The following is a 14,139-nucleotide window of genomic DNA, read 5'->3' as shown; positions in this document are numbered from 1 at the left end:
CAATATGTTGAAGGTTCGCTGTATAGCATTTGTTTTGTTTCATCTGCTATTATTTTCCTAGAAACTTTGATTCTACCACTAAGGTCGAACTTTTGCCCCACCTTACTCTACGCATAAAGTTTGAATTCTGTAGCAATTTAAGCAAATAAATTGCCATACAAGCTGGCAACTTGCATGCAAGTTGGCTAAAACAGTTTTTTTGCATTTTCAACAGCCAATATCTCAAAAACTAGACGTGCTATGATATTTTTGAAAATTGCAATGGATTCAGCAGCCCTTTATTGAATGAATAGCGGTATTTTAGTACTTGAGACAAAAACGTGTTCCGCAGTGTAATTTGTTATTTTTGATAACAAAGTCTAAATCATGCTGAAATGATAATTCAATTACTTTCAGAGCAACACTGCTTTTTTGCTGTAGAACATAGTAGCCTGGATTACTTTGATCTATTCTTCCCGCCAAGAGCACCACTGTTGCCTGCCGAACAGTTGGTGAAGCATGCTACATGCAAACTAACTTTATGATGATGAATAGCAATTTATCCTGAGGCCCAATAAAAAAGTGGTCTTCGGCAAAGTTGTACCTGGGAGAATTTCACATTAGAAGAATTTGTTCACTTTTCCATAAAATATTATGACAAAGAGATAGAGGGATGATCACAAAAGATTGGCGTTTTCCATAGTAATCTACATATAAGCTTCAAATGACGTGTGCACAGTCAATTTTTTTTCGAATCATTTCAAACTATGGGAGGATGCTATTTTCCATAATTAAAATTGTTTAAGCATAGGGGAGCAAACATTTCAAAATTTGCATCACTCTAATGGCCAGTTTCATGTAACAAGTAGATACTTATTGAAGTAATTCCTCAACAAACACAAGGTCGAAGTAAGTGCTATTGACAAGTTCAGCATTCTATCAACATTATTCAGCATATGATTTCGTTCATTTGATATCTATAGGGCTATTTTAGAACATTTGTTATTTATTTGTCATTTAAATGACGCAAATGTACCGAATACTTCAGTGGCTCTTACGTCATTATTGCAAACATAGGTAGTACATGATGAAATTCGAGATACTCCCAGGAACATTTTGTATAATAATCCCTGGACTGTTTATAGGAGAAACTCCTTGAAGAATCTCAGTTAGAATACCTCGTGGAATATAAAGTGGAATCCTGTGAGGAATCACTGAAGATATATGAGATGCCTTTTCAAAACAGATTCCTGTGTGAATATATATTGAATTATAATTGATGATTCTGTTAGAAAATCTTTTGGCAGAAACCATTCATAGACATTGTCCCGGATCTAAATCGAGTTTTGCAACGAGTTACGTAACCTTTTTTTTTCAATTTGGGATTATCAGAATTTAGTTTAAGGTATCAAAAACCAGTTCACGAAGTGCTCACCATTATTTTGCTATTTCCGATCTTTTCTGTAAATCAGTCATTACACAACTCGAAAGTTTTGCGTAATAATAAAAGCATTGCATAATGATTCATTACGCAACTGAAATGATCTTCATAATGATTTACGATACCGCATAATTTAGTGTTGGGAAGTGGGACGTTTGAAATAATATAAGTATGATGAAAGACAGATTCCAATTATAAATTGCAAAGAAATACATACTGCTGAACAAAATCAAAATTTCGTTTAGTTCCGACAATCTCCGTGCATTTTTTGGGTTGTTTTACGAGACTTTTTCCATTTTGTCATTAGCAACACCAGTATTGCCGCACACTATGCATATTTTTCTTGCATGCAAATTTGTCACATACATCCTCATGAGGTTTTCAATGAACGCGCATAATTCCGGAAAATTGCTTGCGATGCTTGATATTAAGACAGATTGAGCTGAAATTTTGCAGGAAATCTCAGATTCTTATAAGCGAACAGTTAATTTACGGGGAGGTGAAATCTGCGATGGTCGGGAAAAAAATGAGACACCCTAACCAGTAATTCCGTGTATCGTTCTGTTTCGTATCGGCAATAAAAGCATATCGCATACCCTCAACACCACCATTATCAACCTAGAATCCGCGATCGCTGGTGCTGAATCGTATTCGGCATTTTCGCGCCGCTTATTGTTTGGCGGTGGGTGGTGATGGTGGTGCAGCGCTGTGTGCACTCGCGCCAATGGCAGTTGTGATGCAATAGGTGTGCTGTTTGATGGCTACGCGACTTGAACTACACAATCAACAAAACAACGTGAGAGCGTGCTCTGAAGGACGCCGAAGTGGGGGTTGTTCACCCCTGAGCTGAGTTTTAGCGATTCAGCGTTCTGTAGTCGTCGTTGTCGTCTTCACCGCTGACTGCTGCTGACGCTGATGCATTTCAGCGAAATATTTTTTACGAGCGCGCTTTTTGAACCTGAAGCGCTCATGTAAACCTATAGGTAGTGCGGGACGTCGGGAGGATCATTTGTCACTGTACGATTCACTGTAAATCCACTCGGACAGACATGGCGTTTGCAAAAATATAAAAATTCAAAGTCACATTGGTGTCCATCATTCTGGGCCATCGAAGTAGAATTGTTCGCCGCGAACATGACTTAACCGCCAAGCAGTTTCTCGTACGAAACTGCGACGAGGGGTACTTGAAGACGAATGGATGCATAATCGAATCTTTAGCCTTACTAAAAACGGTTAAGTACAATGGATCAATTGTACGACAAGGGATTATCTCATTCAGTATTAAATTGTATTCCACACCTTAATTATTCAAACAAACAAAGATATGGTTTGAGAATGACCTCACAAACCTTCACAAATTTCATGCAAAACCAACAACTGGTCAGTGTTAAGTCAAAGTGGCCCAAGTACAAAATTAAGGCAAATTGGATTATTCTTTCATTAAATGCGAAATTACTTTACCTTCATTTCAATTTGATCAGATTTGATGAGTGCTGTAAACTGCGAGAGATATCTAAAAAAAATACTTTGGATGATCAATAAAAATCGATAGAAGTATCCAGTAAGAGTGGACCAAGTGCTTATTACCATAACAGCGAAAATAAACAGCGCGCTGAGGAAAGCGAGGGAATGGAAGACATTTTAAGTGATTAGCCTTGATAAGTGTTTCATTTGACACATTTCATTTCAAATTCTTCCATGATTTATACTGGACGAATATCTAACAAATACGTGGAGGGATGATTTGGGTAAATGTTGAAATAATTCTTGAAGTATTTTTTTAATTATTTGAAGGATTTTTAAAGAAATGTGTGGATGGAAACCAGATGGACTCCCAGGAAAAAAACATCATGACGATTATTTGGACGACTAGCTAAAGGAATCCATGTAAGTATTCCTTGATAATAAGTGAATGATCTTCTGAAAATTCTTATAAAAATTCGAAGAAGTATTTTCAGAGGAACGATCAACTTCAGCAGATGAGTTAAAATTTAGCATTTATTGATCCTCCACATAACGCACCTTCCTTGCATTACACACCGCATTGACTCTCACTCTCACCCACTAAATCCCTCCACGCGTCTAATCTTCCATCACGTTGTTGCGTTACATTAGATGCCGCCAGCTGTAGAACGCAGGTCGCGGTCGAACGGAAACGAAGCATGTTGCCGTTTGTTGTTCAGCGTCCGTCCCACCAGAAGCGGCTCAACTTCGGGAACATCTTGGAGGGTTGCGGAAGGGGTACCCGGCTTTACCCGGTGCTAATTAATATTCCTAACCACAATGATGTGTATGCATGGAGAACGTCCATTCGAGACCCACACTCACTTTTAGCGGATTTGTGTATTCTGGTCACGGTACCGAAGTCGCCGCCATAGACGACGACTACGATGACAAGGCTAAGCTGCAGGAATTCTGCGCAGTCTCACGAGGTTCCTACGCGCAAGAATCACTCAAGGTACCTGCTCATTGTTCGTGAGTAGAACTAGAATTTAAATTTCTGACTAAGTGTCCGAACTTTGATGGGGAACAACTTTCGCGCAATTCTTCTTGAAAAGTTTTCTCGGAAATTGCTCGGTCAAGCAACGCCAACGTAATTTAGCGTTCATTAGATGCTACTGGTCCTTCCTTAATCTAGTGGTAACATCCTCGACAAAAAAGTAAAGTTATGATGAAGGTGTCAGGGCTCGATTCCCGATAGGTCCAGCATCTTTTCTTAGTAGGAATTTGCTTGACATAGAGTATCATTGGCAATTAGGCAAAGAAAGTTCTCAGTTAATAAATGTGGATGTGCTCTTAGAACACTAGAATGAGAAGCCGGCTCTATCTCAGTGAGGACGTTAATGCCAGGAAAAAAAAAACCTACTGTGCTCTGGAAAGATTAGTAGACGAGATGAAAGTGTCACACACTGAGTCGCGAGATTCGTTTTCCGGTTTCTGGACCAGGTGAGTTCGCAGCATAAATGTGTGTCACCTCAATCCATCCGATTTAAGGTCGGTTAATTGTTTTGGTAGTGGTGTGATGATCGCCACCGCTGACTGATGGTTACGAATCACTCGGTGGTAGCGGCAATAATACAAGTGGTTTATGTTAATTACTTTTGCAGCAGTCGCTGTTGACTCCGAAATTTATTGCTTAGAGTAAAGTGGGGCAAAAGTTCGAGTGGGGCAAGAGTTTCTTTTTAAGATTTCTAGCTCAAATCAAATCAAAACTTAGAAATGTCATGGTGGTTCGAATGCTATTCAAGTAAGAGACTTTCACTCCAAATATCATAAAAATCGATTGAGATTTGGAAAAGTTATGGCTATTTGTTGTTTTTCGACGTAAATATTGTAATATTTGGTCAAACTTTCGATGCATGGAACCAAATGAAGATAAAATCTTTTTCAATATTTTATGTAAGGGCGTTTCTAGGCCTATCATAAGGATGCTTTGACGTGGATTAGATTTTCCATAAATAGTTGGAATCAATTTTTAGCCCATAGCGGGGCAAAAGTTCGAATCTGCGGGGCAAAAGTTCGACCCATGTGTAAACCCACGGAATTTTTTTCAAATTTCCTGAAATCTACATATTATCTTCAAATTTAGCGAAATTTGCCTGATCGTACGAAAAATGTCACAAAAATTTTACATTTCCCTTAGTTTTGCGAAAAACTGCTATTTTTTGGGTGTATTACAATTAACCTTGTTTTGGGCATTTTTTAATGAAAATTTAGTGTGTATTTTTCGGCAAACATAAGTTTACGGTTGGTAGAAAGTATGCCTGGCATAAAAGTATTGATATTTTGTGTTTTAGCCAACGAACTTTTGCCCCACACTAGATTCGAACTTTTGCCCCACCGGTGGGGCAAAAGTTCGAATAAGACAATCAATTTTGAAGCTGTTATAACTAAAAATGGGTAAATATTTTGACACAAGTTTGTTCAGCAAAGTCATAGCCAATATGATGAAGGTTCGCTGTATGGTATTTGTTTTGTTTCATCTGCTATTATTTTCCTGGAAACTTTGATTATACCACTAAGGTCGAACTTTTGCCCCACCTTACTCTACATTCAACGAAATTCGACGTCAACCGGTGACCGGTGGCTTGCGCGTTTTCCGGTTTCTTGTTGTGGCGGGTATGCGCCACAAGCATGGTCGTAGTCGGCAATTCATTAGGTGCGAGGGGGACAAACGGTAAAGGTAATATTGATAAATTTCACACATGAATTTAGTCCTAAGTACTAAAATACTGAGTTAAGTGGAACTGTATCTATTGTAGTTTTCGCAAATATCAACCAACGTCAAGTTTTTGAGATATTGGCTATTGAATATGCATTATTTGTCAATTTCTGTCAAAGACACCGACACGTTAATGCTTCTAGTGGACATTTATGTTCTTTGAAGGAAGCACCGCTCTAAACAACGGATTCGCATGCAACGCCCAGTGGCACAGTCGAAATACATTCCTTTTGCATCAGGACGTTTTCTGGAATCGAACCGACACTTCTTGACTCGATGCGGCTAAATGCTTGGTGACACTAACCGCACGCTAACGAAGCCCACCAGTTTACCAGCATGTGTGACATTATTTTTTTTTAATTTATAGATTTTGACATACATATTATTTTCTTACATAAAAGTTTAGGGAAAATTTTCAATGTTTGGTGCATTAGATGACGAATAAATTTGATAAATCCTTGTTTAACTTTTATTTTAACACTAAAAACAGTATTTCAATTGCAGGATTCAAGGATTCCTTCAGGATTTCGTCGGGAATTTCTAAGGATTTAATCATGATTCCAGTAAAAATCCCTTCAGGAATTCATTCAAAAACACCTCCAGGAATATGAGATTGTTCATTTACTTGAGCAAATCTTGAACAAAAAGGAACTGAAAAAATTGAGAAAATTGAATCAAATAAATAGTTGAAATAACTGTAAAAATTTTTAATCAAATTCTGAGAGCTTCCTCGGAAGATATTCAGAAAAAAATTTCTTAGCCAACAGTTTTGAAAAAAAAAAAGTTTGGTAAAATATAAGAATAGACGCATCTCGCGTCAACTGGAATGGATGTGTGCAGCACCCTCTCAGATCACAGCGAAACATTCTGGATGTGTATACCGTGACAAAATTAGCCCCTTTGCATACTTAGTTTTTCTGGAATTTATCTAAATGATGTTTTTTTCGCTCACATGTTGTCCCATTTCCCTCAGGACTAAACAAAACAATAAAGGAATAAAATTTTCGATAAGGCTTCATATAAATTTTTTCTGTATTCTAAAAGAGTGCTGCCAACTACGAATATAATGAGGCGAGAAACGCGTCAGGAACCCTTTTTATATGGAATTTTTGATAATTTAAAGTAAACTGATCATACTAATCTGTTTGTTATTTGTTTTTGTATTTACGACACTTTACATCAGGAGGTGCATTCGTGTTGGCGTCAGGTAGAATTGACAATTCGTTGTTATTACAATTCATTTTCCGTTACAATTGCTTATATAATCCGGTATCATGCAAGAATTTCAGTAGGTTTTTCCCTTTTTGAGTTATTGAACTTTAGTGAATTCTACGATTATTGTGTCTTTCACTTGTTTAGTTTTGTTTGAAAATGCCACGCTTAAAATTCTGATTATAGGACGAAGCTACAACTCGAATTTACAAGGACACAAGTCTTGAGAACGAAATAGCGATTCCAGACTTGTGCATTTGAAAATTCAAAGTTTGGCTTCGTTTTATAATCACCTTAAGACAAGAAAAAGATTTGTGGGAAAAACTTTTTTTCCTTAATAGTGCTCATCTCGCGATGTATGGACGGTTCGTCATTAACATAATTACTTACCTTGAGAAAACAGTTTCAATAAAATAAAATATTACTATTTTTTTAAATCGACTTCAAGTTTTTAAAACCATTTTTTTCAGTGTAGGCCACAAATGAGATTGTTTTTCAGTATTTTTACTCTAAAACTTAGATAATTATCCACAAGTCAACGATACAACATTTTTTTGTAGGAGTTGCCATTTTTCGAATACACAATTTAAAAAAAAACGGGTAAAACAGTTTGGCCCTTTTCAAACAACATCAGTCCAGATAAATTTTGGAAAACTGAGTATGCAAAGTGGCTTACTTAGTCAAGGTCTACACATCCATAAAGTTTCATTGATACCTGAGAAAGTGCTGCCAGCTCGGAATACGATTTGGCGCAAAATAATATTCAAGAGATATTTTTTTGAAAATTTATTTTAATTTCCTGAATTATATGAAAAAGTGGAGAACTTTTAGGGAGATTACCTTAAAATTAGTCCAATTTATGAAAGTATTTCCGTTATATATATGGAGAAAACTTGAAAAAATCTGATCGGATTTTTTGTGATATCCTTGTCTAGAGAAATTCCTGGAAGTAAATTGATACATATATTGGGATGTTCGGTGATCCAATCTACATGGTTTTCAAATTAGTTAGCTCATTACGCGTGTTAAAGAAAAAAGAGGAAAAAAATCATGTACTCAAGTGGGATTCAAACCCACGACTCTTGTATGCTAGACGAGTGCTTTAACAACTAAGCTACCGAGACACTTAGAAGGTTACAAGAATTCAAATTCCAACAGATCACTCAGACCCTTTCTTTTCTTGGAAGTGTTTTTAGAAAAATAAATAAACAAGTCCTTAAAAGATTCTAGCGGATTTTGTTTAAAAATCTTCAATACAAATTTCTCATAGAATTTTAAACATTTAACTAATTTTTTTGTAGGTCTTTATTTTTAAAATCAAAAATTCTCCTAAGAGGAACTACGTTTTTTCTGCCCTAGGCTTATAGAAAAATCTCTTCCAGGAAATCTTGTAAACATTCCTGACAAAACTACTCCTAAAAGACTCTACACCCAAACAAAGATCTTATTCAAGAATTGTATACTATCGTTAGATGTACCAAAAATGTAAGGATTTCTTACAAAAAAATGTTAGATTTTAATACAAACACCATGTAATAAGTTTACATTTTCTGCACGATATTAAACAATATTTTTGATTTTTGTTTGCAGAGTTGTATTGAAATTTTGCAGCCGCTGATTGAGAGTTGAATCAAAATAATTGAAATTCATTGAAACTTATTTTAGGATGTTTCTCGGAGGACCATGACTGTAGAGACCGAGTAAAAATTGCAACTTTAGATAACTCATACTTGAGAAAAGAGATCGAATATGAACCAAAAAGATAATTTCATCAGAAATAAGTTAAGTTCTTCCTTAGCCGTGTGGTTAGAGTCCGCGGCTACAAAGCAAAGCCATGCTGAAGGTGCCTGGGTTCGATTCCCGGTCGGTCCAGGATCTTTTCGTAATCGAAATTTCCTTGACTTCCCTGGGCATAGAGAATCATCGTACCTGCCTCACGATATACGAATGCTAAAATGGCAACTTTGTCAAAAAAGCTTCCAGTTAACAACTGTGGAAGTGCTCATAAGAACACTTAGCTGAGAAGCAGGCTTTGTCCCAGTGAGAACGTCATGCCAAAAAGAAGAAGTTAAGCTCTTCTCCGAGATTCCTAACGACTCCGAAGATTTCAACAGGTATTCGATTCTTCAATGAATTTTTAGAGGCATTTAACCATGAATTTATTTCATGATACTTGCAAGAATATAACCTGTTGTTTGAAGGATGACCTCAGAAATACAGAGATTATACCATGACTCTCTTTTAAACTTTTATTATGTTTCCAGGAGTTTATCCAGTGATTATTCCATTGATTTCGATTAAGGATTAAGGATTTTTGTTAAGAACATCCTCAAACATTCAAGCTGATTTGTCAGCTCCAGAATTTTTTCAACAATGCAACCAGGAAATCTTCGAGGGATAGCTTCAGAAACTACTCCAGATATTTCTCTTAAGATTCCTTTTGAAAATCCGCCAGAAGTTTTTGGACAAAATCCCAAGGAATGTCTCCAGGGTATATTTTGGGAAATTTTTGAAAAATGACGCATGACTAGTTTGAAAGAACTGCATATTTATTACATGGAAATAAATTTTGGGATAACTAAATATGAAATTCCTGGCTGTATTTATTGAGGACTACTAAGAAGAATTCTAATCTTCTTAGTGGGAATGATCCCAGGAAGAATTCAAGAGCAATTCCTGACACAAACCAAACCGTAGATGATGTCATGATAGTATCCACATTGAAAAAGGTTGAAAAATAAGAAACTTCAAAAATCGGCCTTGAACTTCTGGAAAATTCCCTTAACAAATTTCATCAAAAATGCTGAAATAATCTTGCTTTCTGGGATTTTTGCGCAAATTCCTATAGAAATCTTCCCTAGAGTAATTACCGGAGAACCTGATAATTAATAACTTTCATCAGGATTCACTGCAAGGAGAAAAAGAAGAATAGTGACTTTAAAGGTTATGTTGGCTCAAATAAAGACATAAGAGTTAGTCCATTAAAAATAGATATTTTTTACATACTTGTTTCAAAGTCACCAAGTCAGTAAAAAGAGACCTGGTACCAACATTGCTGGACGAAGTATATGATAAGTAACAAATTACAATTCGTCACAATTTAAGGGGAATTTTATTTTCAAGCTTTTCAAAGCAAAATCTCACAAGAACTATATGGAAGAAATATTTAAGAATTAACTCAAGATACCACTCGTTAGAAAAGCAATAGATGTATTTTCTCAGATTATTAAAAATGTTGTAAGGACGACCAGAAGACGTTAAAAAATCCTTTGAGATAATTCTATTTTAATAACTGGACAATTTGAATTAGGAATTCCTTATGAATTTTCCTTGAAAAATATGATAAGAATTTTCAGGAAGCGCTATTTGTGAAATTGCTACACAAAGTTGGAGCAATCCTTAAAAAATTGAAATTTCTGTAAGAATCTTTGCAAAAACTATTAAAAATATATTAAAGAACTTAGTTGCGTTCTTCAAAGCAGAATTTCACAAGAACTACACGGAAAAAGATTTAGCTTAGGATACCGTTCATTAGAAAGAATGGATGCATTTGCACATATAATAAAGAAAAAATATTGAGTGGACAACAAAAAAAAAAAACGAATTTAAGAGGGAATGATTAATGAATTTTCCTAAGAACAATACAAAGAATTTCCAGGAATAACTATTTGTGGAATTGCTAGACAAAGTTGGAGAAATCCTTAAAACTATTTCGAATTCTTTAAAAAAAATAATAGTAATTATTGAATTTAGTTGAGTTTTGCGCTGGGTTTTCAGCTCAAACGGATGTTCGGTTCTCCAGATCCGTGCTTTTGAAAATTTGAACTTCAGCTTCGATTCATCTTCACCTTAATGCTTCATAAAATCTGTTTGATTGTATTTATCAGGAAAATTTGAAGTTTCATAGAAGTTTTCAACCTGTTTTGAAGTTAAATCATCATTTCATAACCCAAGTTTGATAAGTCAGACAAAGAAGATTGATAGAAAAAAACTGTTTGTCAGTTTTTCAGTGCTACTCTTTTTACCAAAATTTTTCAAAATGCTACGTCCACTAGTTGGGACCCCTCCCTCCCCCTCGTCACAAATGCGTGAAAACTCCCTCCCCCCTAAAATGCTACGTCATTTATGGATGACCCCTTAAAAAACTACGATTTAAAAATCCAGCAGTTCTGCTGGCAGAGTTTTGATGGATTCCATGATAATAATTGTCGGCACATTCCTCGCAAAACCCATTGCGGATTCTTAACAACATTTTTGAATTATTTCCGGCAAAAGCATGATTTTTAGTAGGGACTCCCAAAAATTGATCATGGCGCAATTTTCAAATTATAACGCTGGAGTCATTTTTTGAGAAATTCAAAATATGTTGGTCTACGTAAGAACAAACAGTAACTCATCAACAACATTTGTGATAGAAAACGCTAAATGCTTCATAAATTAATTTACTCTAAAATCGTTTGTCAGCAAACGCTTCCAATCCAAACTGGGTCCAAACAATTCCCTTCCACCAAATTGAGTATGGTTCTTTACCTTCATTCCGTCGTTGAAGTTGAACATGGCTCTTCTCCGATTTCCGAAGCCGGACGGTTTCTGCTTCGTCTGAGCTCTGCTTCTGGAGCCGTTGGATGCCCCGATGCTCCCGAGAACCAACAAGGCAGCCAGCGTAATCTAACTGTTATTTAATTACTTTTTTTTTCTATGTTGCGCGGCCCAGCTATTTCCCCCCAGTAGTGCGAACACCAGAGGATTTTAGTTGCTCTCTGCCTGTTCCTCCGCTTCTCGGGCACTTGAATCGCTTTTCTCCACGCACTTTTTCCACACCACCTCCTCCGTTCCACTATTATTCACTTCTCCTCGCCGCCACAGCGCTCTTCGTCTGCGCGCACTCTATTCAACTATTGCTTCTTCCTTTTCTTTTATTTTTATGGAACTTCCAGCACACGAAAATGAAAGAGCCCACAGAAACACTTTATTACACAATTTGAGATACAAACTGAAATTATGTGGAAAATTCTTCTTGGCGTTCCCGGGATGGGATCATCTTCTTCATGCAAGTGACGATCGACGAAGGAATTCGGCTTGTCTAATGCTGAACGTTTTCAGTGAGAAGAACACTTTTTGCCGCCCCAAACTTTGGTTGACTATGGACGTAGATGTTCAGGAATTGGTGTTCCCTTACTGTGTTCTGGTGGATGACCTGTAAATGGAAGGGAAATTGACTTTATTAGGATCATTTATTTCAAACGAGCTGAAAACTAATGAAATTTCGAATTCACGTATCGATGATTTTGTTTGTATTGTACAAATTTAAAAAAAAAATAGAAAAAAAAACCCACTGGGTTTATGAATCATAAAAAATAGATAGCATGTATGAAGAGAATTTATGTCTTCTAATCTATTTATTGGGAAGTACTTAAGTATTCTACTTTCAGAGAATTTTCAAAATTCATAACTTCCAATCTTAGAAAAATATCCCACAATTACTATTAACTCTGTTTTAGGCAATTTTTTGATGATAATTTGGTTTTTACTTTTCGACAAATATAAGTTTACGGCTGGTGTAAAGTATGCCTGTCATAAAAGTATCGATATTTTGTGTTTAAGTCAGCGAACTTTTACCTCACCCTAGATTCGAAATCTTGCCCATTTAAGTTCATTTAACACAATAAATTTTGAAACTGTTATAACTAAAAATGGGTAAATATTTTAACACAAGCTTGTTCAGCAAAATTATAGCCAATATGTTGAAGGTTCATTGTATGGTATTTATTTTGTTTTTCCGAAAACATTGATTATACCACCAAGGTCGAACTTTTGTCCCATCTTACTCTAATGTTTAGTTTTAGGGTAGATATTTAAAATAAAATATTATATTGCAAATTTCAGCCTTAATACTTTAAACAAATTTACCTTTAATTTGCATTGGAAGTATGGTCTATGTACTGATAATTCGACAACACTTGTTAAACTTGTAAGCAAATATCACACAAACACACATGTATATTGCAAAACATATGTTCCAAGCGATCAAGTTATTATCTCCGGCCAATCGTGGCAAACCAGAACGCTCCTAGTCCGATCGACAACGCTGTTGCAACGAAAGCAACTCACGCCGGATGGAAGCTTCAAACGGTTTCCTCTTCTAGGCGCTTCATCGATTACCAGAATGCTCGCTCCATCGAATGATTGCGCTTCCAACACACCACACACCGTTTTTTCCGCGCGGTAATGTATGGAGCAGCGCAGACTACAAGAGATCCGCTATTCTAGAATTTCTCCATTCGCTTCAACTTCGTCCGTCTTTTTCCCTCTCTTACACCAATTTCATCTAACCATATCATCGAAGAATGAATGGCTGGATGCTCATTTCAGATGCTGCCATACATACATCAGACAAACAATAACAGACATTGCCGCCCTCTTCTGCCGCCTTCACCAAAAAAAAAACGATCATCATTCAACGCAAACACCCAACTTTGGTTACCATCGAGGGTACACACACCTTCACGGGGGGCTGTTGGGACCTATTATGCTTTCTGCACTCGGTACTGACTGCTCGTCGAAATACGCGCGGTTGGATGAGATATATGTTACACCAACAGTAGGGTGTTCCAGAAAAAAATCATTGTTCAACAAGTGAATATGAAAGATAGGTTTGCTTATTTTTAGATTTTCTGTACAACGAATCAATTTTCTGGGAAATCGATTTGAAGTTTCGCCAGTTCGTCATTTTTGACGATTGTTTTCATATTTATATATTTTGTACAGATGTTTTGAAAATCTTCTTCTTTCGGGCGTTACGTCCACACTGGGACAGAGCCTGCTTCTCAGCTTAGTGTTCTTATTAGCACTTCCACAGTTATTAACTGAGAGCTTACTGTGCCAATGACCATTTTTGCATGCGTATATCGTGTGGCAGGTACGATGATACTTTATGCCCTGGGAAGTCGAGCAAATTTCCAACCCTAAAAGATCCTCGACCGGTGGGATTCGAACCCACAACCCTCAGCTTGGTCTTGCTGAATAGCTGTGCGTTTACCGTCACGGCTATCTGGGCCCCATTGTTTGTAAATCTATTAGGTTTTTTTTTCCGAAAAACTTCAATGCGTATTTTTGAACATTCGTTTCATTCGTTTCGAACAATCTATTTCATCTAAATTTTCATGACCAGGCAGTGAATGATGATTGATCAAATGTTTATTCCAAATGAAACCTGATTGGTGCGGTATTACTACAGGATTTTCAACATTGCCGGAAGATTATCTCAGGCAGCCGGTTTCTGAGT

The 14,139-nt window shown here is 36.5% G+C and overlaps 1 protein-coding gene across 1 annotated transcript in view; it reads right to left on the bottom strand.

The window, feature by feature from the left end:
- LOC5572184 (ecdysone receptor) overlaps nt 1–14,139 on the bottom strand; it is a 754,961-nt gene that overhangs the window by 638,409 nt on the left and 102,413 nt on the right. Inside the window, exon 2 of the mRNA XM_021854524.1 lies at nt 11,385–12,051. The gene's annotated coding sequence lies outside the window, so the exon portion shown is untranslated. The remainder of the gene's footprint in view (nt 1–11,384; nt 12,052–14,139) is intronic.

The sequence above is a fragment of the Aedes aegypti genome, chromosome 3 (genome assembly GCF_002204515.2).
Source record: "Aedes aegypti strain LVP_AGWG chromosome 3, AaegL5.0 Primary Assembly, whole genome shotgun sequence".
Classification (NCBI taxonomy): Eukaryota; Metazoa; Arthropoda; class Insecta; order Diptera; family Culicidae; genus Aedes; species Aedes aegypti.
Note: the sequence above shows the minus strand (reverse complement) of the source record. Positions and strands in the feature narration are given on the sequence as shown.